The sequence below is a fragment of the Taeniopygia guttata genome, chromosome 12, assembly GCF_048771995.1.
Source record: "Taeniopygia guttata chromosome 12, bTaeGut7.mat, whole genome shotgun sequence".
NCBI classification, from domain to species: domain Eukaryota; kingdom Metazoa; phylum Chordata; class Aves; order Passeriformes; family Estrildidae; genus Taeniopygia; species Taeniopygia guttata.
The window spans coordinates 2,454,541-2,482,072 of record NC_133037.1 but is presented as its reverse complement, the minus strand read 5'-3'; the positions used below and the strand labels follow the sequence as shown (position 1 = coordinate 2,482,072).

Sequence of the window (27,532 nt, the reverse complement as noted above, 5' to 3'; positions counted from 1 at the left end):
GTACTCCGCTCCGGGTTCCCTGTTCCCCACGCTGCATTTTGGACTCAGCCCTGGCTCTCCCCGTGCAGGAAATGCAGCCTCTATGTGCAGGAAATGCAGCCTCTATGTGCAGGAAATGCAGCCTCTCCCCAGCTGGACTGAGCTGCAGGAAATGCAGCCTCTCCCCAGCCTCCCTCTGCAGGAAATGCAGCCTCTTTGCAGCCCCCCCATGCAGGAAATGCAGCCTCTCCCCAGCCGGACTGAGCTGCAGGAAATGCAGCCTCTCCCCAGCCCCTCCATGCAGGTAATGCAGCCTCTCCCCAGCCTCCCTGTGCAGGAAATGCAGCCTCTCCCCAGCCCCCCCGTGCAGGAAATGCAGCCTCTCCCCAGCCTCCTGTGCAGGAAATGCATCCTCTCCCAAGCCCCCTCTGCAGGAAATGCAGCCTCTCCCCAGCCTCCTGTGCAGGAAATGCATGCAGCCTCTCCCCAGCCTCCTGTGCAGGAAATGCAGCCTCTCCCCAACCTCCTGTGCAGGAAATGCAGCCTCTCCCCAGCCTCCTGTGCAGGAAATGCAGCCTCTATGTGCAGGAAATGCAGCCTCTCCCCAGCCTCCTGTGCAGGAAATCAGCCTCTCCCCAGCCGTAGCAGCTGCAGGAGGCTCCTGCAGAGCTGCTTTGGCTCAGCCTCACAATTGAGAGCGTTCTGCTCTGCAGTGGAGCTGGGCTCAGGCCTTTCTGCGCGGGCTGTTTGTTCTGAGAAATGCATTTGTCTCGCAGAGATAAACCCTCCCTGTCTGCTCGGGCAGGGCTGCTCAGCACCTTGATTTGCATTTGCCCCTTGGAGCAGGGATTTGGTTTGTTCCATGTTGTTCTTACCCCATGGTCTGGTCAAGGAAACGGGCGTAGGAGATTATCCTATAACGTTTGTTTTTAATGGAGTGGTGTGAAATCCCTGACTTGGGCATCCCAGCACGGACCAGGAGAAGCAGCAGATGCCAACGCTCAGCTGGACAGGCGAGCTGGCCGAGGCAGTTCCTGCTCTCTGCAGCAGCCCTGCCTTGGTTTCAGCCTCCTCGCGCCACGTGCGCTGGGGGACACCAGCCAGAGGCTCCTGCTGCCACCACGGCCACGAGGCTGGTGGCACTGGCAGGGAGCGGTGAGGACATGACCCAGGTCCCTGCTGAGGCCACCAGGCAGAGGGAAGTTGTTTGATCGGACACTCGGTTCCTAAACTCGGTGCAAACGGGGCTGAGGTGACGAAAGCCCGGCCGGTGGTGGCCCTGGGAACCTGCTGGTCCATCACCTGCCACCCTGCAGGGCTTCCCAGCAGCTCAGCCACGGCTGCTGCTCCCTCCTGCAGCGCTGCAGCCCTGCACACCTCTTGGTGCAGCTCTGCCAGGGTGAGGCCCCAGCCATGGCTTCACTGCCCTGGATTCAGAACGATTCCTGTGCCTCCCCGGGGCAGTGCTGGAGTCACCATCCCTGAAGGGCTCCAAAACCACTTGGGTTTTGGATGGGGCCCTTTGGGATGGGATTTAGTGGGTGAGGTGGTGTCGCTATTGGACACAAAATGAGTACACAGAAGCGTTGACCCGATTCTAAGATTTTCTAAAGCCTTCTGAGTTTACAATTTTCTCACACAACTTTCTGTAAACAACCTATTGTTTTGCATTCCTTCATAGGGGTGGAGAAATTTGATATACTAGTAGTTTGTCCAATGTCTTTGGAGAGGTGGCACATTCACCCTCCAATCCACTGTCACCTTTGGAAAAGTATAAAAGTTGGAGTCAGAAAATAAACCTTCTTCTTCTTTACCTTGCAAATAGCAGTGGCTCACGTCGTGCTTTCACATGTCCTGTAGCGACACAGAAGCTTGGTAAGTTCAAAAGAGCAAAAGAGTAAATTTTATTTCTGACCTCGCAATATATAGAATTCCAAAAGTGACAGTGGATTGGAGGATGGAATTGCCACCTCTCCAACCACACTGATTAAACCAACAGTCCATAAATTCTCTCCTCCCACAAAGAAGAATGCAAAACAATCATTATTTACATGAGCAGCATGTGAGAGCTCCAGTAGAAATATTTAAACATCAGAAGGCATAGAAAACTTTTAAAAGAACTTTGAAACCTTCAAAAGAACTATAAAAGAAAACACGTTTAAAAATCAAGGCAACAAGGTGGGATCTGACTGAAGGTTGGACTTGATGATTTTGAGACTTGCAAAAATTCTGCAATTGTGAACAGAAGGGTGACAAATGCCAGCAATGCCTCAAAGGAAGGTCAGCACTGCTCACAAATGACACTGCAGCCTTCAGCTGGGGCGGTGCTCTCCAGCAATAATTGGAGGGTACCAAATTTCCGGATGTGAAGTTCTTTGGCCTCAGTTTGACTCGATGACAGACAGTGTCACTGAACTCCTGAGCTTGCAGCTTGATTGCAGACCATAAATTGTGCCAAATCAAATCCCCCACCTAATTCCATGGGGATTGAGAATACAGCAGCAATGGGAAATACAGGAAACTCAGAAATTTTTTTTTCCCTTTTATTTATTTCTTGGGGAAGGGAGAGGAAGTTGTTGAAATAAAACCGTTTCATTTTGTGTAGATTTCTCAGCTTTGCTGGAAGTTTCAAAGCCCAGCTCTCTGATCCATGATTTCATGGGTTCTGCTTAAAAGATAACATCCTCCAAACGGGATTATTTTCCTGGAAATATCTATTTACAATCTCTTACTGTGAATCAAGCCGAAGAAAGACTCAAACCCATCACGTGCAGGTGTAGGCTGCACCCAGAGCTGACAGCACCATCAGCTTGGGAATGTTGCAAGGATAATCACAGGCAGGCAACTTTTGGGTTTGTATTTTTTTTTTTTTTTTTTTAAACCAATATTGATTGGCTGACTTTGCAAAAATGCTGCAAATGTGGCAGGAGAAAGCCTTGCTGATGTTCATGGACTGCAGGGTGCTGGGGTCAGGGAGCACCTGGAGCCAAGGGTGCCCAGTGCACACTTTAATGAAGTGTGACACCGAAATTCAGCGTGACCTTGTGTTGTACAAGAGCAGGAATATCGTGAGCTACATCAATAAAATCTGAATAAGGTCTTTTTCTTAGCTGAAAGGAGTCCCTGACACCTGAGCTGCTATAAATATTCATTGGGAAAACAGACCAAATGGTATTGAGGGTTATTTTTGGTAGCACCGGGGGCTGCGTTTGGGTTTATGCCACAAGAAACTAAAAAACTGGGGATTTTATTTATGAAAATATAATATTAGAAGGAGTAGTTTAAATTAGAGTTTCAAATGGGGGTACAGGATTCTTTCCACTTGAGTTTGCTGAAGATATTTAGAGAAGCTGGACACAGACTGGGGCTCACTAGTGATCAAAAAGTCCTGAAGTTTTACAGCACATGGCTGCAGGTCTTGATGAGATTATTTTACAAGGCCTGTTCTCTATTTAAATTCTCATTTTCCTTTGAAATATCCCAGGATGTTATCTGAAATAGGAGAAGTATTTAATTATTTCTTAAGAAGAGTTCTCTGATCAGGGAGAGCAGCTCTTGTTGCTTCAAAATAACATCTGCACAGTCAAAATATGGTAACACAACTTTTGAATATGCTTGTATTTGGCTTTTGCTAGTTTGTGTCTTGTTTTTCTCTGGGATGTAAGGATCAGGACCAAAGTTTATGAGCTTCAGGAAACTTCTCCAGGGGGATCAGAGGATGGAGCAGCTCTGCTGGCAGGAAAGGCTGGCACAGCTGGGATTGTTCACTGGGGAGAAGAAGCTTTGGGGTGAACTAATTTTGGCCTTGCAGGGCCTGAAAGAGGTACAGGAAACATGGAGAGAGACAAATGACAAGGGATGAGGGACAGGACACAGGGAATGGGTTCAAACTGCCAAAAAGTGGGTTTAGATGGGATTTTGGGAAGGAATCCTTCCCTGTGAGGGTGGTGAGGGGCTGATATGGAATTCCCAGAGCAGCTGAGGCTGCCCCTGGATCCCAAGACCAGGCTGGACAAGGCTTGGGGCACCTGGGACAGTGGGAGGTGTCCCTGCCATGGCAGGGGTGGCACTGGGTGGTCCCTTCTCACCCCACACTTCTGTCATTCTATTTAGCTAAATCTGCATATCTGCTGATTCCATCTGGCTGATTGCAGCCAGCAGCTGTCCTGCCCCACACAAACCCTGCCTGGAGCCTCTCCCTCAGCCCAGCTGCTCCAGGTTTGGGGACATGCCAGTGGCACATCCCCATCCCAGCACAGGAGCCACTCCAGCCAAATGGAGCCTCTGCTCTGCTGCTTATTAAACCCCATTCATCACAGCACACGTCACGGGCCACAGCTGCGTGTGGAAATGCTGGCGTTTCTGTAGCAAAGATATCTCCTTAAACTACTTTTTCCATGTTATTTTTAGCCTTTAGCTACTGCTCAAACTTAAGGTGCAGGCATTGTTGGTTTAAGGCCTTTTTAAAATATTCTGGCCACATTGAAATCAAGAATTTGAAAATATCTGCTTATTTTAAATTTATAACTATGCTTCCTGAGCTCAGTAACAGCCACAATCTGGCTTTACTTTTAATTTTGCTGCTTTAACACCTTACAGCTGCGGTTTCCATGCAGGCAGATTTGATGGCAGCTTTGTGCATGTGAATATTGTTGGCAGAAGCTCTTTGTTCCACCTTTATTAAAAAAGAAATACCTGTATTTGTAATGAACTTCATGATGCATGAATATATCTGCATAGTGTATATAAATACACATATTTATGTATAAATACATAAGTCAATGAATACATAAAATTATAAATTATCCGAATTTTGCTCTGGTGATTGTATTTTTGCCTGCTCTTCACTCAGGGGCATTTCTGGCCCATCATGTGCTGATTTATTTTTCTAGAAGGCCATGCAGTGTTTTTATATTGCTCAGCTGCCTGGCTTGGAGCTGGGAGGGCACAGAAAGGTTGGAATGAGTCGTTGTGGGAGGAATTATGTCCTATTTTGTATTCAGGCAACCCACAGCTGGAATTCTGACATCACTGCCCATGTGTTATTAAGTCATTGCATAAACAGAAAAAATCCCAGGTAAAATTGACATGACCTCCAGGTTTTCCCAAATGTATGAAATTGTTGTAAAGAGAACAGGTTTTCCCTAAGTTTACTGGAATTCCAGGCTGGTATTTTATTAAGACAGCCCCAAACCTTGGTGTGGTAGAGTGGTAAATCACAGCACAGGATGATGAGTGCTTTCAGGAGAAGCACTGCTGTCCCTCTTGCAGGTATCTTCACATTGGGAAGATTTAAATGAGATCCCAGGAAAATTTTCCTCATGTAGAAGCTGTCAGGAATTGGAACAGACCACCCAGGGCAGTGCTGGAGTCCCCATCCCTGGAAATGCTCAAAAAACATGTGGATGTTGCAGCTGAGGACAGGGATTAGGGTTGATGGTTGGACTTGATGAGCTTAGAGGTCTTTTCCACCCTTAATGATTCTCTGATTCTGTTCAAGGCTAAAGGATTAAGAACTTAAAAGACTCCAATCCTTGATGATGTTCTTATGTGCCTGTAGAATAGACCCTAATTTACTGATCAGACACAAAGAAGAACAGACTCTCCAGAGAGAGAAAAAGAGGGAATTTAGCCCTGAAAACGAATGGAGAATAGAAAGGAAAATTAGTAAAGACACAGGAGATGCAATCTAAGTTCAAATAAAATATCCCTGCTTGTCTCAGGGCTGCTGCTTCTCTCATTTACAGGCTGTGCTGATCCCATGGAGTCCTCACCATAAAAAGTTGCCCAGTGATGCTCCAGAAGGTGAGTAAATGTATGTCACGAGGAAAAATAACACTCCCATGCAAGGATGATTTAAGATTATTTTTCCCCACTTCTGCATGAGATTGGATCTATTGTAACCTTCCCAAACCTTTGTTACCTCTGTAATTTAAACTGACACGTTAAATGCTAATGCAATTGATGGGGGTGAACAAGTGGTCAAGGAACAACCTGATCTGACTGTATAATGCATCAGAGAATTGCAAAAATATGCAGGTCAGATATAATTTTGACAGAAAATGGCTCGCTGCAAGGGTTTATGTTTCCCTGGATGGTCTTAAAAAGAGTTGGACTATGGTAAGTACCAGAGCGCTCAAAAAAAATACCAAGTTAGACTTGATGGAAAAAATCCAAGTTCTCAATATCCTCAGATTTCATTATCAGTTTTTATTGGAGCTGGGATAATAAGATTATAGAATTAAGAGAAAAGTTATACCCATTTGCTTCAGCTCAGCAGCCCTAATGTGCAGAAAGGAAGTGACACTCATTTCTCACCATAAATACAGCCAAAAATGCCTGGAAAAAGAAGTCTCTGGCCATGTATAAGTCCTTACTGAAAATTCTGATACCTCAACAGGCACTGGGGCATGGCAGTGACCCTTAAGGGTGGGAAAAAAAAGTGGTTTCTCACCCATTAATCCCAAAGTTGAAGAATTTCCATTTGGCATAACATGGCAGGAGCAGGATGTGAATCCTGGAGCAGCTGCCCACAGGAGGAACCTGTGGTACACATTTTCCTGGGGTAAAATGTGTAAATGCAGTGAAACAGCAGAGAAAAATCACAGGCAGTTCCTCCCAGAGCTCTTCATTTCCAGTTTAGGCACTTCCTGAAGAATAAGAGACACATTAAACCCCTCTGCTGACTCTGAGATGATCTGAAGCAGAGGGAAAGTTGGGCAACTTTCATGTCCACCAACACTCTGTGGATCCCACTGTTATTTCATTATATTAATATATGTGCTCAAAAAAACACTGGTGTAGAACTCAGATTATTTTCCATTTGGGGGGCATGACAATAAATTGTTCACTCCAGTCTGAGGGTTATCAAGGATGTTGGAAATATCAGTTTTTCCCTGGACCCTGTCTGAGAAAGAAGAGAGTTTTTGACTTCAAAATTTTTCAGCACTGACATTATGCCAGTGGATTTTGGTACCATGTTCCTCAAAAGAGTGTCAGGTTTTTTAACTCTGAAAACTCAGGAATCCCTCAGACTTCCTTCACTCCCAAGCACTCCCCACTCCAAAATGCCACCAGCAGGTGATAAATTGACCAGAAAAAAAATACAGTAAATAAAGATATAACCACTCCCCTCAAGAATTTGACTTATTTTCAATATTTTCCTGATTTGTTCACTACTTCAGTGGGTTTTTTTTCCTCAGAGGGAATATCAGGGTTGAATTTGTCCTCCTGCCCGCACAAGCACCATTGTATTCTTCATCTATATAAGTGTTTAGAAAGGAAAATTGAAATGTAAATTGACTCAGTGCTTTTAAAACCTTAAAAAAATAATAATTCAGTGCCCGCTCTATGAAATGGAACTCTCCTGGCTGCTTTAACCTGACGAGCAGGTTAGCATAACATGAAATCAATTATTGTACTCACCATATAAAAGCTGTCAGGTTTAATACTTAACTGCAGTATCTCCCCTGAATGTTTGATTTCCAATCCTCATCCCTGTGAAGCTCCAGAAATACAGGGGCACAAGAAAGATTCTGGGGTAAGAAATTTATTGGACTACCCTGCGTTATAAAAGGGAAATCGGGGAAGAATAACACACCCTGCAAACACGGCCCCAGCTTTTGCTGGAATAATATTCCCATCATTTTCTGTCCTTTTCTTGAATTTCTTGGGTTGTTTTGGGGGTTTGGTTTTGGTTATTGTGGACTTTTTTTGGTGTTGTTGGTTGGTTTTTTTGCTTTTCTTTTTGGCTGATTTTTTGTTTTTGTGGTTGTTTTTTGTCTGGTTGGGTTTTTTTGGGGTTTTTTTGTAGGATTTTTTGTGTGTTTAGTTTTTTGTTTGGTTTTTTCCTTTTTTTTTTTTTTTTTTTGTTTTCCTGTTTTTTTGTTTTTTGGCTTCATTTTTGGGGGGGGTTCTTGGGTTTTGAGGGGATTTTTTGGCTTGTTTGTTGTTGGGTTTTTTTGGGGGATGGGTCTTTTTCTACAGAGGGAGACTCAAACAGAAAAATGCTTTGACTTTCACAGCTCTTCTACTGCTACACTTTATTCTATACTTACAACAAACAATGTAAATAATTATTGATCTCTTTTCTGATCTGGCCTTTATTGTGTGACCTTGCTGTGGCTAAAATCTCAATCTGAGCTGTTCCACCTGTAGCTGTGACCATGGGCTTAACAAGTTTGTCATTTGAGAATCCCAAAAATGATGAATTAAGGATTGTGGAGTGCTGGTGTTCTGACAAGAGCGGGAATTGTTTGTAACAGAGCTGGGACAAAGACCCAATGTGCTGGGAAAGGAATGAAAATTGTGACTGTGGCTCCTTCCTGCTCTGTTCCTGTAGGGAAGGGGAAGGTTTGGACTTCTGGGGAGGCTGAGAGTGCAGGGAATGGAGGGACAGGACACAGGCAATGTCTTTCCGTCGGAGCTCAAAATGTCCCTCAGACATTTTTGGATGTTCCAGGCCCAGCTCAGAAGCATTTGAGACCCTGGCAGGCAGCTGGAAACAGCTGTGATTTTGGGTTTGAGCCATGGAACGATTTACCAACCTTGCAGGAAGAACAAGGAGTCACAAAAGTTTAGATATTATAGTAGAAGTAGTCACAAAGTAAAGGGAAGAATTTCTGAGTGCTGTACAGGGGGGGTTTGGTTTTGTACATGGGGTCAGAGGTTTAAGATGGAGGGATTTGGGCCTGCCCTGTCCTCCCTCTTTCTCCTTCCTCACCTCCATGTTCTTGGTGATGTTGGCACTCACATATTGGTTTAGAGTAGAAAGGCACCATTTAATATAGGTAATAGGCACTGGGGAAAAACTGTACCCATGTAACACGTAATGTACCATATAAAAGATAGAAAAGCACCATTTAATATAGGTAATGGGCATTGGGGAAAACTGTACCCATGTAACACGTAATGTACCATATAAAAGATAGAAAAGCACCATTTAATATAGGTAATGGGCACTGGGGACAAACTGTACCCATGTAACACGGAATGTACCATATAAAAGATAGAAAAGCACCATTTAATATAGGTAATGGGCACTGGGGACAAACTGTACCCATGTAACACGTAATGTACCATATAAAAGATAGAAAAGCACCATTTAATATAGGTAATAGGCATTGGGGACAAACTGTACCCATGTAACACGGAATGTACCATATAAAAGACAGCAGCAGCCCTGGGCAGAGGGGGAGAGAAGAAGCAGTCGGGAGTCAGAGAGGATGTCAGGGTGTGTGTGTGCCTCTGCCTGAGCTGTGAGCAAACCACAGCAGCTCCAGGAGAAAATCTTTTAGATAACCTGCAATAAACTGCCTTGAGACCGGACAGCAGAGACTGCTGAGCCTTTCTTTGGAAGCTCGGGCTGGAGGAGAGACTTTTCCACCACACGGAGCCACCCTTGACCGAGGGTGAGCTCTGGCAGCTTTCCACTGCCAGAGGTCAGGGTTAGGTGGGATATAAATAAGGAATTCCTCCCTGTGATGGTTGGGAGGGGTTGGGATGGAATTCCCAGAGCAGCTGGGGCTGCCCCTGGATCCCAGGTTGGACATGGGCTGGAGCAGCCTGGGGCAGTGGGAGGTGTCCCGGCCATGACAGGGGTGGCACCGGGTGGGATTTAGGGTCCCTCCCAACCCAAACCACTCTGGGATTCTCTCACTCACAGCAAAATCACCTTGGAGCTGTGTCCTTCCCACTGAGAGCCCAGGCAAGCCCAAAAGCCGGGGCAGGTTTCTGTGAGCTGCTCCTTTGCACTTGTGTGGTTAAAGTGCTCCAAAAGCAAAGCCCAAACCATCTGCAGGGTCTGGTTTGAAGCTCTGTCACCTCACAGCTCTGGGGGATTGCTTCTAGCAGCAGAAACATTGCCAGCCCTTGGTCCATAACAGCTTGGAACAAAGAGCTATAAAAGCAGGGAGCAGGAGACAGATTTATCTCAGTGTATTTCAAGAAATGATGATCCTGAATTGATTCCTTCTCTGAAATACAAACTCCATGTTTAGCTCTTCTGAAAAAGAAAAAAAAAAAGAAAAAGAAAGGAAAACCATAAAATAAACCAGGATTTATCCTCAAGATCAACTCTAATTTTCTTTCAGAAATTACATTCTAGACAATAAGTGATCATTATGTGCCAACAGAGCTGAGAATCTGATTTTAACTTTCAGGTAACATATTAGGGCCATAACCAAATCTGAGAACTATTATCATAGCCAAATGACTGTAATGCTTCAAGGCTGTAACAGTCATCACCTTTTTATCATTCAGATTACCAGCCAAGCCTGAAACAATGAATTTCTTTAACATTATTCTCCCATAACCTTTAACTGTATGCATTACTTCAAACATCTGAAATAATCCTTTATATGACACAGTAGAATAATACTTTTGCCACTCACTGCACACTGGAATTTGTTAAGCCCAGAGTAGAGCAAAAACTCCAATCTGTTCTGTCTGCCATGGAAATGCATTCATTTCAATTGTGCTGGAATGATGTTTAAGTGATAAATAATTTGAAGGAACACTGATAGGAAGCATAAGGTTCATAAAAGTCCAGAGATGCTGCTGCAGTTTTATCACCATTATAAAAGTGTCCTGCTTGCCTTGTTTTGGGAGGGCTTTACTTGGCCAGCTCTCACATATTTCACGTGGAATGTACAGCATAAATATTCCACGGGTTCATTACAGAGCTGTGTTTGTGATAAACCTTCCCAGAGTCCTTTCAGGAAATGTTTATTCCTGTTCTGTCAGGTGGGTGCTAATGCCCCACGCCAGCTCTCTGCACAGGCCGTGCTGATAAATAATTCTGTGTATGCTCTGGTGATTCTGTGCATAAACTCCCCTGTATCTGAGTTACTGCAGCTCCAGGCCCTGCATGAATCAGATTTATAAACACAACACTGTGTTTCTTACCTGGGTTGAGGTGTATTATGATGGCAGAACTGGCATTTATCTGGACTCTTGGTATAAAAATGTTTCCAGCCACACAAGTAATGCATGTTATATATAAAAGCAACTGCTGGAAGTATTGCCAGGGAGAAGGGTCTTGAAAAACATCCCAGGGAGCCTCGAGGCTGCTGAGTACAGAACACTTTGGGTCAGCCCCTTGGAGAGCACAACCTCTGAAGGAACAAGTTTGAAGAATTAAATTGTGTCTTCTTCAGTGTCCTGATGAAAACTGAACGCCTCAGAAAGGTCTCAGCAATACTGAGCAGTGGTTTTTTAATGAAGCTCAACTACTGCCAAGAACTTGAAAATGTAGGTTTAGAAAATCTGAATTTATTGAAATATTTCTAAGCTGCATTAAGGAAAAGGGATTCAGATACAAAGGATTCAGGCTCTGGGTAAGGAACAATTATAAGGTGTTGGACTTTAAGTCCAATTTTTCTGTGATTTCTTGTGTGACCTTTCACAAGCCACACACTTGTCTGCCCAGGGAAACCACAAAGTGATTTCCACTGGCTTCAGTGGAGGAGAGAATCAGCTCCTAATTTCTCTTTGAATCAGTTTTCTCATTAGTGAATTACCGACCTCAGAGCTTAATGCTTCCAATGCTCTTCAGTCTCCTTGAAGGGGAAATGATATTGGAATGTTAACTGTCCTTCCTGCCAGCAGCCAGGGAGCAGAAAATCCAGATTAATAGGGGCACTTTGGTGCCATGGCCACCACGTGGACCCGTGTTCCTCCACCCCAGAAGAGCAATGTAAGAGTCAAAAAGACTAATTTAAACATTTCAGCTCACGAGAACGCTGCTTCCTCAGCAGGTACCTGGAATTTCCTGCGGGTTTTGCTGGATTTTGGGACAGATTTTCATTTGCTGGCATCTCAGCACTGCACTAAAACACTTCTTTTCATCCACAGAGTTAATCAGGAAGTTGACATCACCTGGAATGGAAATTTCTGGAGCTGAATATTCCCCTTGTTCCAGGACTTCAGGGCTGACAATGTTTACAAACTCTGAGCTCAAGGAGAGGTAAAAGTTACTCATGCTGGGAATGCTCAGCCTCACCCAGCAACACCTGGCAGGAAAAGGTGACCATTCCAGGGGAGAAGAAACCAAATATTGACAGCAAATTTGCTGTAAGTATTTTTAAAAAAAAGGTCAGTCCTGAACATTAAAGAGGACCAGCAGGAAATCATTAAATCTGAGTGATAATATGGGTTTATTTTAATTTGCTCGCCTAGATTTTCATTGACAATGAAGGGATTGTGGAAAATAAAATTAACTCCATAAAAATGTGGAGTTATCTACAGCTTGCAGAAGGACTTAGAAAATAATTGTAATAACCCAGACAGATTTCCTACCCCTTTCTCCTGGATTAGTTTTTATCTATATTACTTGCATCACCAAAAGAGTAACTTTTATACAGTTTAAGTGCCACCTGCTAGACCCACTGGAGGATTTCAATAATTTTAACTGTGGGTTTTGATGAAATATTTCAATTAAAGCCCTCAAAGCCTCAGCTCAGATGCCACCAGGCCCTGGAGTCACTGGGTGCTACATGACCATGTAGATGAGCCTGAAACAGAGCAAGAATCCCCCAGCTGTGATTCCTGAAGGATCCAACCCATGGACTTCATGGGAGGGTGGAATTCTGTCCTCTGCATGTCCTCCATGGACCAGGTCACCATCAGCTTCTCAGGGATCTTTCAAAGTTTTTCAGCTTCCATAAATTCAACTGCTACAAAGTCTTCATAAACTCATTGGAGTAGGGGCAAAAAAAAAAAAAATTTTTTCCCAAGGTGGCTGCTTGAACCTGCAGTCCCTGTGAGAATCAGAAAATTTGAGGCTGAAAAGACCTTCAAGAGCCTCAAGTCCAAGCCACGGGACTGTGCCTTTTCAGTAAATTAAAAAAGAAACATCCATCTCTGCTGCAGAGGATCACCTGGCACGCCTGCTGATTTATTTAACTAATTTTTCATCTCATAATTCTTCCAATCTGTGTTCAAACGATCTCATCCTGCATCTCTTTGCTGAAGGTTACCAAGCTGGCAGAGCCGTGTCCTTCCGATGACGGATCTCTCTGATGCTCTGTTTACCTGCCCTTCATCTGCTCCAAGGCTAACAGAGGTGGTTTTTTTTTTATTCTCATCCACAAGGAATTCAGGAATACCCTTCCTGCTATCCCCCACCCAAGCAGGAGGAGTTTTGCATGCTAATAAATCCTTTCCCTTATGCTATTTTAACTTCTGAGCCGGCGGTGTTGTCAGACCAGCTCTAATTAAGTAATTGAATAATTGGTCATGGGAATCATCTCAGACTGGCACCAGTGGTCACCAGCACCTGCTCAGCTTCCCTCTGTTGTCCCAACAATGGTTCTGGATTCATGCCCAGCCCCAGGGGCCAGCAGGCACCATGAGGAGGGCAGAACTGTTCTCAAGTTATTTGAGAAGTCATCAATTTTCCAAAGTGTGCTGTGCTGAATTAAGGCTTGTCCAAACTCCTCACCCTGGTCATATTTCTTGCCCATCACATTGGATGTGTCAGCTGTTGTTTCACCACCTGTTAATCCGTCTGTGCTCGGGCTGTACATGTGATTTATGAAGGTTCCTGGATCTTACTTGTTGCCTACATGTGACCAATGCAGCTATTTTTTTCATCACTCTTGTTTTTTTTTCATGCTACATCCATCTATTAGTTACAATTTTAAGAGAGGGAAATATGGAAATTTTTCTTTCCAAAACATTCATTGAAATTTTTCTACCTTTTTCATCATGAGCATTGAAGTTGTATTGACACAACAGCTCGGGTAGATATTTTAATTTACAATTTTCACCTCCCTCCTTCACTGCTATCCGAAGTGAATTTTAACCACGAGTGCTGCAGAAATGAACCTGATGATTTGTAATCATCAGCAGCTCAGGTTATAAGGAATCTCCTGCTGGGGTTACACATCAACACAGACAGGAGCAAAATTGCTTTGCTCATAACCTGTGGCAGTTTTAATAATTTTATTTCTATTTCTTTCCGAATTCTGGGAAACATTAGCCAGATAATGATGCCTTTTGATTACCAAGCTTGTTCCCTCTTTCAGAAAACAGCTTTGGTCTGCAAGAATCACCTCAAATGGTGTTTCTTTTGTGGGCTGGTTTTGGTTGGTTTTTTTTTCCCTATGTTATCTTTGTGCCTGAGTATTCCTGGTTTTCAGTCCTACTGCTCTGCTCCAATATGTTCCCAATATTTCTGCTTTTACTGGCTCATTTACCCAATGCAATAAAGATGCTTGTCATGTCATAAGGTAAGTATTTTCCCCAGAAATTGTTGTAAAACTTTGTATCAAATTGGACATTCCTATTGATTTTTGAATTGATATTTGCAGGTCTCTTTCTGCTTTCTTTTTAACAATTGACTTTCAGACCCCCACATTTCTTGAAAGAAATATTGCTGTAAATTGCAGTGATCTTGACCTGCTCTTTTTCTCCTCCTATCCCTCAGAGCTTTGCTATTCTAATAGCTTTTCTATGCTCCTTGCAATTAGTTCACAGAAAATTAGAAGAGATAATGGTTAATGAACAACTGCCACTCACTGTCAGTGAAGTGCTGCGAAGGAAAAGGCACTTTCAGAAGTCAGAGAAATGAGAAAATATTACAGAGACAATGAGCATCCAGAGCTGGGGGAGGGAAAAACTCTGAGGAAACTGAAATTTTCCTTGATCAAGACCCTTTTGAGAATACTCATCTTCCATCAAGCCCTGAGGAACTTTCCTAACCCTCCAGACATGCAGTGGAATGACCCCATGGCAGTTTAGGCCACTGATATTTTTAAAATATCTTTCATAGGCTTGTCTTGGACTCTTTCAACAACACACGAAAAAAATCAATCATGATTATTAAACCCCTGTAATGTAAAGTATCAATATTTACACCCTTCTCATTGAAGTTGTGGTGAGCGTGCTGGGAACGCAAATTTATTTTGATTTTCACCCGCAGAGAAATCCACAGTGTCCACCTCATTAGGATAATGATTTTCCTTGTAGGGTTTTTGCCTTTATTTCTCCAGGGTGAGAGCAAAAATCCCAGAGTGGTTTGGGTTGGAAGGGACCTTAAAGCTCATTTAGTTATGGGCCTAAATCTCTACAGCAGTGAAATGGGAGAATCTTTTATTCTGCTTTTCTTTTGGATCTAAGCCCAATCACATCAAATTTAAAGTGATTACCTTCAGAATAAGATCCCATCCAAGATAAACCACTCCAGCAGGATATTTCCATTCCTAATTTCCCTAACCAAGCTTAGTCACAAACATCCCCAGATGTGGTTCAGAATGTTGTTTGTCTTCATCCAGGAGAAAGATCAATTCTGTTGTGGAAACAGTGCACAGCATGGGATCACTCTAATCAATTTGAGCAGGCCTTGGTAAAACTATCTGGTAGTCTGCAATCCAGCAGCATCAAAGCTAATTAATACTTTAGTCAGCTTAATGAATGTATTAGTGCTTAATATATGTGTATAAGCTCCTAATAACTCAATAATCCTATCCCATTTACATTATTAATAGGACAGGTATGAGCTGATTGATCATAAAACCCATTAACTGAGATTTGTGCTGCCTTCAGTTCCCTCCAAGGAAGAGCAGGAATCACTGAGGATTGCAGGGAGCAGACTCTGTAAAGACTTTTTCAGATTCCAGGTGAGTGGAACTGAAGAACTGCATTTTAAACAAGACATGAACTGATCTAGAAGGTGATGGATGTCTGAACCCAAGGGCTGAGTGCCCTGGTTTATGAGACACCCAAATTCTTTCAGGTCAAAGCCCCTCTACAAGGCAAGAGAAACACCAGGAAGGAAGGGGAGAAAGGAGAGGTACAATCCATTCCACAAAACCATTTCCCCTCATTCCCCTTCCTCTCTTTGCCCCACTCCTCACATAAAAACCACGAAGTGGGAGCTCATTTGTTGAAATGAAGCTGGAGGTTGGTTCAGGTGGGAGATGAGTAAATAAACCAAGTGCTTTTAACGCCTGCTAGAGAAGAAAAATATTTTGCAATTTCCCTCCTACGGGCTTTGTGTTCTACAAAGAGAAATAAAAACGTGCTTCATCCTCTTCAGCAGCCTTGAAAGCTTTTGCTTATTCACAGCCCCTGACAACAGAGGCCAGATAATCCTCTGGAAGGGGAAAGCACCGTTCCAACGCTGCGGAGAGAGCGTGCAGGCAGATGAATTCCATTGGAACAACAGTGAAAAAAAGAGATGAGGAAAAAGCAGCTCATTCCTTTGGAGACTCATCTTTTTAATGCACCATTTCCACAGGATCTTCTAATTGCTTCTTGTGGGATTGAGTGTTTTCTCTTGCAGCCTCTCTTTGGAAATTTGTTACATTTCCTGGTACGATGTTCTCCTGCATTTTTATTTTCAGGTTTGAAGAACTGTTATCTGTTTTATTTTCTTTTTTTTTCCCCTTCCCTGAGATATTTTCCCCATCTCTCCCATTTCCATGTTCACGTTGTTATTATCAGGGAAATTTAAGCTTCTGTGGTGCTGTGAAGCTGAATCCTCTTTTATTGCCACGCTTTCTTATGTAGTGGGACAGCAAAGAGAGCTGCTGGTTAATCACTTCTGAAGTCCTACATGTGGCAGGGACATGTGCTATGAATTATCCAGTGAGCTGTACCTGCATGATTAATGAGAATCCATTCTCCACTCTGCACTCCAGTGCTCCTCCAGTTGCAATTTCTTTGTTAGAACCGTGTACAAAGGGAATGAAAGAGGAGAGGAGACAGGAAAACCTCAAGGAAAGGAGTTTGTGGCTGAAAAAAGGGGATGAGAGCAAGCAGCAATGCCACTGCTCCCAGGGCTGGCCAGATGTTTGCTCATCTGCTCAGCCACTGCTTTTTATTGTCAGCTGCCACACAAGTGGCAAAGTTAAAGCTTAATAAGTAATTAAGACAGTCTGCCACAAAAAACGAGAAAAATGAGAGAAACAATGTCTCTCACCTCTCCTCATCTGATTTAACTGGTTAAAAATGGTCCTCTATTTTGCATAGGGCTGAGCAAATTACTCGTTATAAATAATGCATTAACCTAATTTCATCACTTTTACTCTGTGAAATGTTCCTGACTAGATTTATTACTATTCCTTTGTAAAAAGTACTGGTACCTGGAAGCAAATCAGCAGATATCTCATCTGCTCATGATAACTCCAGCCAAACAGGTACTGCTGTAAATTGAGAAAGTCTAATACTACCTCTCCAGGTAGTTTTTGAGAAATATTTAGGAAATAGCTTCAGAGAAAATATTTATAGCTGAAATCAGTGTGTTGGGACCATTTTGTGCACCTGAAGCTCACTGATGTTCTTGAGGAGAGTCATTGTGAAGGACTCAGGGCCAAGTAAAAATTAAATATTTCTTAATATGCCAGTAAAATGATTGCTATCACTAGATCTGCTTGAATTGGCAGAGTCATAGCTTTGTGAGATAGACAATATCACCTCAGATGTAGAAAATATCCAGATATTGCACTGCTCCAACACCAACTGTGCATCTTTAGCTAAACTTACCTCCAGATTACAGCAAATCTTTCATTTCCCTTGATGCAATTCCATTTTTTTCTTTCAAAGGTCTCTGTGCAGGAGGTTCAAATAGCAGGAAAACACCTCCTGAGGGAATGCAGGAACACAGAAGATGCAAAGTGTGTCCAGATCTTTGTTTTGGAGAAGAAATTGCATTTCTGACAAGCAGCAGAGATCAAATCAGGCAGCAAGAGCCTGGCTGCCCCCAGTCTAAGAAGGGCAATGAGAGTCAAGGGAGATCAATAAATTTTGGGTAAGGCTTTGAAAGAGACTTAAATGTGCATAATTAGCCAGTCTTGGAAGTGTCACAGCAGCTCAGAGCAAAGCTCTCCTGTGGGTGGGAAGGTGTGGGAGTGCAGATTGCAGCCCCTGAAACACAGGCTGGCCACCAAGGGCCAGCACCAACCCCAGGAGAATCACAACTAAAATAATGAATTTATTGTATAATTCACACTTCAGAATTGGGAGAGGATGAATCCAAAATTTCATGTGAAGGGCTGCAAAGTACCTGGCCTGACCTTTGGGGTGGTAAATGTTCTTCAGAGACTGACGAGACTGTTCTTCAGAGACTGTCCTGCTGTAGCCACACATCAAAAATCACATCCCCACTGCAGCTGAACGAGCTGACATTGGACTGGAGTTTTAGGATAATATTATCCTGTAAATAAGTTTTAGCACAATATTATCCTGTAAATAAGAACTGCCACCCAGCGGGGCTTGGTTTATTTTACCCTCCTTACAGACTGTAGGGATGTGATCCAAGCAAGCTTTTTCCATTGGTTCCTTCCTAAACCAGAATTTTCCCTGCCAGGTTCTTCGTGAAAGTTTGGGTTGCAGAAATTTGGGATGTGTTGAGTTTAGGCCCCTGCTCCAGTCTGTTTGAACTGGGATTCTGCTTTTAGCATCTGGAAGGTATCACCAAAAGGAACTTTGTTTTGCAGTTAATGTTCACCCTGTTGGTTAAAGAAGTGTGACTAAAACTCCATTAATTCCATGCAAGAATCAGATGTAGAAAATGATCTGGTGGTCTATTTATTATCCTCTAGGTGTTAGTTCATAACTCACAGGAATTCAAAGTGAGGCAGGATGCAGGGATGGCTTGCAAATGTTTGTAGTTCTGGCTTCAGCCACTCCAAAAACACCACAAAACACAGATCTTGTTCACCCATTGCAAAATCAGCTTTTACTTTGTGATTAATAATCCACAAACAGATTTATTCTCTGACTACTTAGCAATCCTCGAACCAGCAAGTTTTTCCTGGATTAATGATTGAAGAAACTAAACTATATAAATAAATTTCCTTCTTTTTATTCTCTTGTGACATTGGACTGGCATTTGAGAATTATCATTAGAAATCTCTGGAGCTGAATCCCAGGAACCGCAGGGAAGTGAAAGATATAAAATCTATTTTCAGGATGGGATTGTGCATATCTTCTGCCATAATGTACATAACATAACAGTGCCTCTGCTTTCTCTGCCTGCTACAGGATACACTCGAGCTCTCAGTCTATTTATTAAAGATCAATTTTTGTGATATCATTGATCCCCTGCACACTGGGATTGTCATCCTCACTCAGGAGCAGCTGAAATTCAATCCTTTCTTCTCCATCTCTCTGTGGATTAAACCCTGGGACACACATAATAGACACTCTCTGGGAAGATAATGTGCCTCTGGTAATAGACAAAAAAAATGACAGTAATGAAGGGATATGTTGTTAAAAATGGTGAAGAATAACAGCCTGATCATTTCCTGCTCTGTGCCCAGGAAGACACCAGGATAAACAGCCAATGTATTTAAGCACTCAGAAGATAAAGGATGATAAGAGAAGAACCAGCATGGATCTTCTGGGAACAAATCATATCAAGCTACCTTCTGCAGATAAGGTGATGGGGAAGAAGGGAAGTGTGTAGAGGAGCTGTGCTGGTGGGTTAGTAACACAGAGAGACAGAGAGAAAATCAGGATAAATCAGCAGGAACAGCACATTTTCAATGTGAGGCAATTCTTCAAGGCTATTTAACTCTACAGCTGGAATATCTGCCTTGTCTCAGACTGAAGGGAATCCTGGGGGAACGTGGCCAAAACTGCAGAGAAAAGGGAGCATGAGGAAAGCCTGGCAGGATGGAGCTGGGTTAATCAAAGTGGGGATGGGGAGGGAGGGGAAATATCTTCACATGTGGAAAGCTCTTTCAGAACCTCCACACCATCAGTTCCAGCTCTGTCCTCTGTGGGAGGAAGGCTGGGAAGTGTCCTGCCATCAGTGAGGGAACAGGGGGGTTTCCATGCTGAAACTGCAAGGGAAATTGAGGTTAAACACCAGGGAAATGGCCAGCCTAAAGGCCAGTTGGGTACTAGAGTAAATAGTGTAGGATCTGTGGAAGAACAGGTTAGGCAGACACCTGCTAAACACAATTTAAGTCTGGTTTATGTTATCTTGAGATAAACATAATGTGGGTGACTTCATTAAAAAATGTTTTTCTATTATCCCTGCTTTCTACATTTCCATTTTCATTTTTTCCCTGACATCCAGCTTAAGCTTGGAGTAATTAAAATATTTGAAGCCAAGTAACGAATCTAAAATTTTTGGTGGTTTGTGTTTTGTTAAGGGAAACTCAAGAGACACCGTGTTTATTGTTAGTTGGAAGGATCCCCTCAAACCCAACCTCAATTAAAGATATTGATCTTAATTTTTTTACTTTTATAGCAATGAAGGCTCAGGTATGATCTTGCACTGTTAATTCTATGGATGTAACTCATTCTGCAGAGGCAGAGCCAAAGGTTTCTTTAAGTTAAATGCCGAGTAGCCAACAAATATTTGTTGCTGTTCTTTATAAAGTCCTGTTCTCATGAGATCAGAGGCAACTTTTATATTTGCCTTTGTTGAATTAATTTCATGAGCTGTTCAGGCTTGGTGTTGTTTCTTTGCTTATTGTGTGTTTTGCTTTTCAAGATTGTTTTCATCCAATTGTCCTTCTCTAGATTTACAGTGAAAACAACTGAGGACACTTTGTACATAACCCTTTCATCCAAAGTGATTGAAAAGTTCAGCTGAATATGCTCAGTGCATTTTTTTTTCCACTTGTCATCCTTCACAGCTTTCCTTCTTTACATTCCACCTCCAAATATTGTTTTGTTTAAGGAGGAAGAAAAAAACCATCCTGGTGACAATTTGCATAATATGTTAATGCTGATATGCATCCAGACATCTGGATGGCATTTTAATATCTCATTCTCATTCAGACAAGTAGGAACTACACAGATGGGAGAGACAATTTTAAGAGCATTGTTGTAAACAAATAAGGCAGCCAGGAAATCAAACACACTCCAGGATGGGCTTTGTGTGTGAGGATGTGCTCATGACACGTTGTGACTGCAGGACAGAGCTGCTGCTCCACTCCCAGCTGCACCAGGAGGTAAATGCAGCACTGGAAATGGAGATTTGGGATCATTTCATGGGAAGTTCCTTTCCCAACCCAACAAAACCGACACCTCAGATTATCTCTGTGATCGTGAGATGGAATTATTTGGGGCTCTGCTGTGGGCAGATGTTGGAATCTGAGGTATTGATGATTCTGAGATTGTAGAAAGTCTCTGTCTGTCAGCCCCGCTGCCAAAGCAGAAGCCATAATTGGTCTGTCCTGGTTTCAAGGTTGTTTATTCTGTTTATCTCTAACATGTTCTGCTGCCCTGCCGCAGCTCTGTCCTGCAGGGCAGCGTGTGGGGCTCTGCCCTCAGTGGGATGGTACAAACATTAAATACCACAAACTACCTGTGCTGGATTTACAATAACGTGCCAATATCTGTCACCTACGTTGGACAGTGTGTCCCCAGCCTGAACCAACAGAAAAATGCCAACACCACAGTGAAACATGGAGGGCATGAAGAAGGAGAAAAAGGACAAGGCACACCCAATTTCCTCCATCTTGTCCCCTTTGGACCCCTAATCTAGAATCCTAAAATTTTACTTTTGCACCCGTGCCACACTTAATTATTACTTATATCAAACACTCAGAGCTTGTAATTCATCCTGTAAGATTGAAAACTCTTTTCCATGGACAGAGATCACAGACAGTGTCTCTGGGGGCTCTGTCCAGGGCGGTTCCTGACCCCTGCCAGGGTCCCAGACCTGCCAGGGCAGCCAGAGGAATGCTCTGGATTCTGACAGGCAGATTGTGGGGTTTGGTTTATTTTATTTTCAATTAGCAGCAGAAATAGCAACAGTCCTGATTGCTTCAGGAAGGAGACCTGTAAATGGTGTTCTCCTGCTCCACATAATCAGGTGCCTCCTGGGAGTGATCTGCTCCTGCTGTTAAAATTCATCTCCACGGAGTCCTGGGTAATTCCCTGCAGTCCTCTTTAATCTGCTGCTTGTTTGGAGCTCCTCACAGGAGTGGAATGGCTCTGAACTCCAGCATCCAAAGCCAGGCTGATATTTTGGGTGTCTGCTCCAGCTGTTTGTGCAAGAGCCACACACAGCCTTTGCTGCAGGTGGAGCTGGCAGCTCAGCAGATGCTGCACATTGGTGCCTCTCTCTGGATGGCACCAAAAGCCACAAAATCAGAGTATTCCCAATAATCTCAGTGTGGCAGGCACATTCTTCTCTCTCTCAAGATTTTTCATAGAGGAGCACAGAGAGAAGAAAGAGAAAACAATTTCTATTTCTGCTCCTTGTTTTTCCTATGTGGAATGTGTTTGGAGAATTGTTTCCCTGGGGTGATGGCTTGGTTGGATTCTGGTGAGGATTGTTTGAGCTGATGGCCAATCCAACCTGGGGCTGGGCTCTCAGAGAGGGGCACCAGTTGTGAGGAGTTAGATATGGGAGTTAGAAAAAGTAGGGTTTTAGTTTTAGTATCTCCTTTAAATAGTATATTAATGTATTATAGTATAGTTAAATAGAAATCATTCAGCCTTCTGAGCTGGAGTCAGACATCCTCATTTCTTCCCACTGGGGTCACCTGATTTACAATAATCTGAGCCCCACAGGGATCATCCCTGGCCCTGCACAGGCCAGTCCCAAGAATTGCTCCTATCTTTTCCAAATAACACCATAAACTGATTATTTTCCCCTTCACCTTTTAGCAGCTATGGCTACAGATCCCACACAACTGAATTCCCAGAAATTTTCAGGAATTCAGTTGTGCTCAGTGACATACATAATAAAAGAGTCCAGGACTTTCCTTTCATCTCCTGGAACACAGGTAAAAAGTTGTAATTTAAATTCTACCCCTTCCCTATGGAATTAGACAGGTTCTGAGAAGCCTGGTCTAGAGGAACGTGTCCCTGCTCATGGTCTTTAAAGGTCCCTTCCAGCCCAATTCTATCATTTTAATTACAAATAAATGACAATATGAGAATATCTATTAATTTTACATGAACAAAATAGTTATGTAAGCCTTCACTGGAATATTTTAGGTAGTGAAACATCAATGAGCTACTTAGGAAAACAGTTAAAAATTTGTGCCTGGTCAGTCTGGGTGATTGAAGACAAGGGGTCTCTCTGGAATGAAAGAAAATATGATTAAAAGCTCAAAGACATGGGTGGTAATGACCTCAGAAAGCAGTTTAGCAAGGGAACTTGTTAAAACAGCAATTCCTAAAATAATTCTGCTTTTCCTCTGACCTCAAAGCTGCAGATTTGCTTGTGGCAAATGCTAAGGAGGGGTGGAGAACTCACAGCAATGAGAGCCAGGGGTAACGGAAACACAGAGAAAGGCCTTAATTCATGCCTCAAACCCAGGAATAAAAACAGGAGTGCAGAATAAAAAAACCTGACAGGAACCTTTCAGAGTGAACGGTGAATAAACCAATTTTCCTTCATGATTACAACCTGTTCCCTGTGCTGTAGGAATGATTCGAGGGGACCATTCCCATCAACCTGTGGGTGATTTCCACCACTGGATCTTCCTTTTTCTGTGAGAGAAGTTTGTCTCATGCTCCATCTCTCTCACTTCTCCTTTTTTCTACACCCAAATTTGGGTGCTGTGTCCAAGCTTTCAGCCAGGTAGCAGCAGATTGAAGCTGTCACCAGGATTGGGACCAGGAGCTCCTGGCAGCAGAACTGGAAGTTGGAATCTGGGCCAGGAAATCTTCTAATGCATCTCTGAAAACTTTATGTGCTCTATCTTAAGTTTGCCTTAAAATAAAATTTAAAAAAGTCAATAAAACTTTAATCCTAAGCATGCTAACATTGACAAATTTAGTTAATGTCTGGCAGAAAAGGGAGGATAAAATAGTCATTTAATTTTTAGTCTGCAAATTGTAAGATTGCAAACAGCGTTTGCTCTCCAAGAAGATTCTGTATTTTATTCACACAGCTGGATTTTTGTGATGGCTGGGACAGGCTTAAAGAAAATCATGATCTAATTGTTCCTCCTTCAAGCCTGGTGATGATGGAGCTATTGTGGCAACCTGAATGTCTGGGGAAAAAACATTAATAACAAATGATTCTCTGATCACAGTGTGCTGGAAAGCAGGAAAACGATTAAATTATGGTGGGAATAGTCAGAAAACAGGAGACAGAGGCTTTAAAAGCAGAGATTTGTCTGTTTAAGGCAGCTGGGGCTGATGTGTTCTCTCACCAGGGTTAGCAGGTCGTGCTCATTCCATGATCATTCCTCCACCTTCCCTTCCTTGGAATTTCCACCCTCCCTGAGTGAAAGAAGCAGCTCAGAGAACCCACAGTTATTTTTGGAGTCAATCATTTTCCCAAATATCAATCTTCCTGCACCTCAGCATCCCCCAGAAGCCAGCATTTTTATAGGATTGCAGGAGGTTTGGTGAAAGGTTTCCATAAAATATGTATGAATTCACTGTATACACACAGCAAAAGGAGAACAGATATATCACAGCAGATTATATTTTTGTGTTGTCTTTGGTGAGAAAATATAGATCAATTGATTCCAAACTGTTTTCTGGGACTGGAACAGCACAAAAAGCACTGGGTAACTGATGTTGACCACAGGAAGAGCTATTGCCTAATGAGTTTTCTCCACTTGAATCTGCAACATACAATGCCACCTTGAATTAAATTAAATTTGTCATCTCTTATTCTTTATCAACAGGAGAAAACCAGAAAAGCAGTTCCAGCTCAATCATTTAAACCACAGTCACATTAAAACCCTTCAGCTGAAAATTTACAAGATCTTCTACGTGAAGAATGTGCTGTCTTGTTCCTCAAGCCTGTTTCCAAAGCCAATGTCTTTTTAAAAACATTGACATTTCTCCAGAACAATGAAGCTGCTCGTTCAGGCTGCATGATTAAATTGGAGGATTTGAAAGCAAGTGAACACAGAGCATGAAAGCAGCCAGTATTGATCTGCATTATGAGCATAATCCCCACTGCTGGAAGAGGTGGAGAGGAGCAATCTCAGTGCCTGGAGATGACTTAAAGTTTGGTGGCAGAAGAGCAGTTGGTAAATTGAGGGATCATGAGGGCTAATCTTGTAAAAGATTTTTTTAAAATATTCTCAGGAGCTTGGGTACCTTGATTTCTGTAAAGAAGCTGTCAGTGCAGGTGTGTTCCACAGCAGCATCAGGTGCACACAGCAAACTTCCTAGCAGTGATTTCAAAACCTACATTGTTAAAAAGAGGTTTAATTAAAAGGGAAGGGGCTCCTTTCAAGTTGTTCCAGGCTTTAGCTGCTTACCTTAATCAATTAAAAACAAAAAGAAAAAAATGGTGGGATTGTCTCCTCCAACAGATCTTTTGGAATTGCTCCAATATTCTGTGTAATTTTAGACTTAGGACAGCTCTTCATTCTAACCAAGATAATAAAATTTCACAGAAAAAAAAAAAAAAAAGCATCCCATTGTGTGCAGAGATGGATGAAGGCAAAAAAGCATCAAAATGCTTAATTTCTCTCCCTGCCTTGAGCAAAGCTCCCTGTGCTTTCAGAAATTCCAGGTGTAAAACCAGGCAAGTATTGGGATCTGCTCCTGGAGGCAGGTGGGGCTCAGAGGAGTCTGCAGCACAGCCTGGCCCTGGGAAAACCTCAGAACAATCCCTAGAACAATCCCTCACTCTGGGTGAAGCTTGGAGGTGCTAAAGGGATTTCTCTGATCTTTTCTCTCTGCTTCCATCAGGACCTTGGCAAAATCATGGCGAATTTTGGTTTGCTCTGCTCTCCTCTGTGAGGATAAAACCCTGGAGCTCCTTCCAGTGAGGGCTCTGCCCTCATTTACTCTGGAGTCAATGATTTCTCCAGATGACTTCAGATTTAAAGTGTCCTGAGTGAGACAAGAATTTGACCCATAATTTGTTTCTTTTAATTTATGGGAGTTTTGTTGGTTTTTTTTTTTTTTTTTTTTTTTTTTTGCAGCATCATCCATCTGCAGACTCACTTTCCTCACCCACCGATATTCACACTTTAAAGGATGATTTCCTATCAATCAAACCAGCTCTGGTTCACCAGACTCATCACCAGTGCTGCACTGGGACCCTTCTGGTGGTGCTGAACCTCTTTGGCTTCTCTCAAAATTAATTTGTTTTTTTCAAAGCCAGAAGTTGCAACACTTCCCCAACCAATCTGTTTTCCGTGTGTTCTTGGATTTCAGTGTGGAAAATCCTTGCTTTTTACAGAGAAGTTGACCAGAATAGGCAGAATAGAGAGACACAGGCAAAATCCCTGGAGCTCCAGGGAAAGGGGATCTGATTCTGCTAATCCTCAGTAATTCCCTTATTTTGTTTGGTGGACCATGTGGCAAAAGCCCTGCTGCTCTTTTCTCCTCTCTCATCTCATGTTATTAAAATTCCCTTCCATCCTCCATCTCCATGCAAAATAGGTTCTGTCCTAAAATGGTATCAACTCAGCAAACTCACCCTGACAGAACAGGGAACACTCCTCAGCAATTTGCATCAAAATTGTGGATAAAAATTGGGGATTCATCCTCTGTCCCTCCAGCTGGCAGGAGAGAGGCAAGGCTTTGTTTTTATCTGTATATTATGTACAGTACTCATAATTGAAATGGTAATTTTTAATGTTCTTGGCTGGTTTTTGTTCAGTGAGATCTGTTTCACCCTTCTGCCTTGGGAGGGAGATATCTTAATCATATTTATAGCATTTATAAAAGTCATTCAAACCTTGTATTTTATGAGATCTGAGGCATGTAGAGAATTTCTACTGAGAATCATCTTTTTTTCCCCCTCCGCCCCAACAGGAGAAAGGACTGCATTAAATTATCTGAAATTTAAATGCATTAGCCGTTAGCCAGGGCGAATTTTCATATAAATTAATATTGTTATTGTATTTTAATAAAGCCACGGCATTTATGGAATTATGCAGACATCAATTACTTGGAGGTATCTTGGAACAATTATTGACTTCATGCACCAGCTATTCCCTCCCTTCCAAACCAGTTGCACTCTTCAGGAACACCATCCATCAACAAGCCATAAACCACATTTTCAAAGCCTTCCAGCCCATCACTGTTAGAAAAAGCCCCCTGAGCCCACGACATCCTAATGTGTGGCTGTGTAATTAAAATTTTGACATATGCAAGGAGTTGTAAGATAGATAAAAGAGCCTGGGTTGTAAATAGAAGTTGAAAGGCTCCCAGCAGATGGTTGGTTTGTGGCAGAGCCAAGAGATGACAAACAGATGGTTTAGGTGTGAAGGACAGGCTGGGAGAGCCGGGGATGGAATGGGAGACAACTCGGTGGGATTTTGCTTGGAGAGGAGGTTAAACATTTTGCATGTTTCTATTTGCACTCACAGCAATGTGTCAGTGGAAAAAGGCCAACAGTACAGCCTAAGAATAATAAAAATAATAATCAGTAACCAGTCATTGCAGACAGGCTTCAGGGAGGCAAAATCTGTTTGAGCTGCAGCTCTCACTCGAGTGGGATCACAGCCACTGCCACCCCAAGTCCTGTGTGTGAGCTCAGTTGTCTTAATTCAAACAGAAATATTCAAAATTGTGGCAGAATCAGATTGTTATTTACAGGTGCCTGAAAAGCAGATTTACTCACGTTGTAAATGAACTGGAGCTTGTAAGCTCCTTGCTTGTCCCTAAGTGTTGTGTTAAGTGTATGATGAGTGAATTCAGGTCAAATTTA

At 42.8% G+C, this 27,532-nt stretch overlaps 1 long non-coding RNA gene across 3 annotated transcripts; it reads left to right on the top strand.

Annotated features, from left to right (window-relative positions):
- Window positions 1–25,757, top strand: LOC115496966 (uncharacterized). 3 transcript variants are annotated; one of them, XR_012057965.1, is made up of 7 exons: window positions 1–283; window positions 5,727–5,784; window positions 11,833–12,051; window positions 15,468–15,599; window positions 17,527–17,731; window positions 18,967–19,363; window positions 24,540–25,757. It is a non-coding gene; the product is annotated as an uncharacterized lncRNA (long non-coding RNA). The 3 variants fall into 3 exon arrangements; XR_012057966.1 differs by lacking the exon at window positions 24,540–25,757 and having other exon boundaries at window positions 15,526–15,599; window positions 18,967–20,047; XR_012057964.1 differs by lacking the exon at window positions 24,540–25,757 and having other exon boundaries at window positions 18,967–20,047.
- The last annotated feature ends 1,775 nt before the right edge of the window (window positions 25,758–27,532 follow it).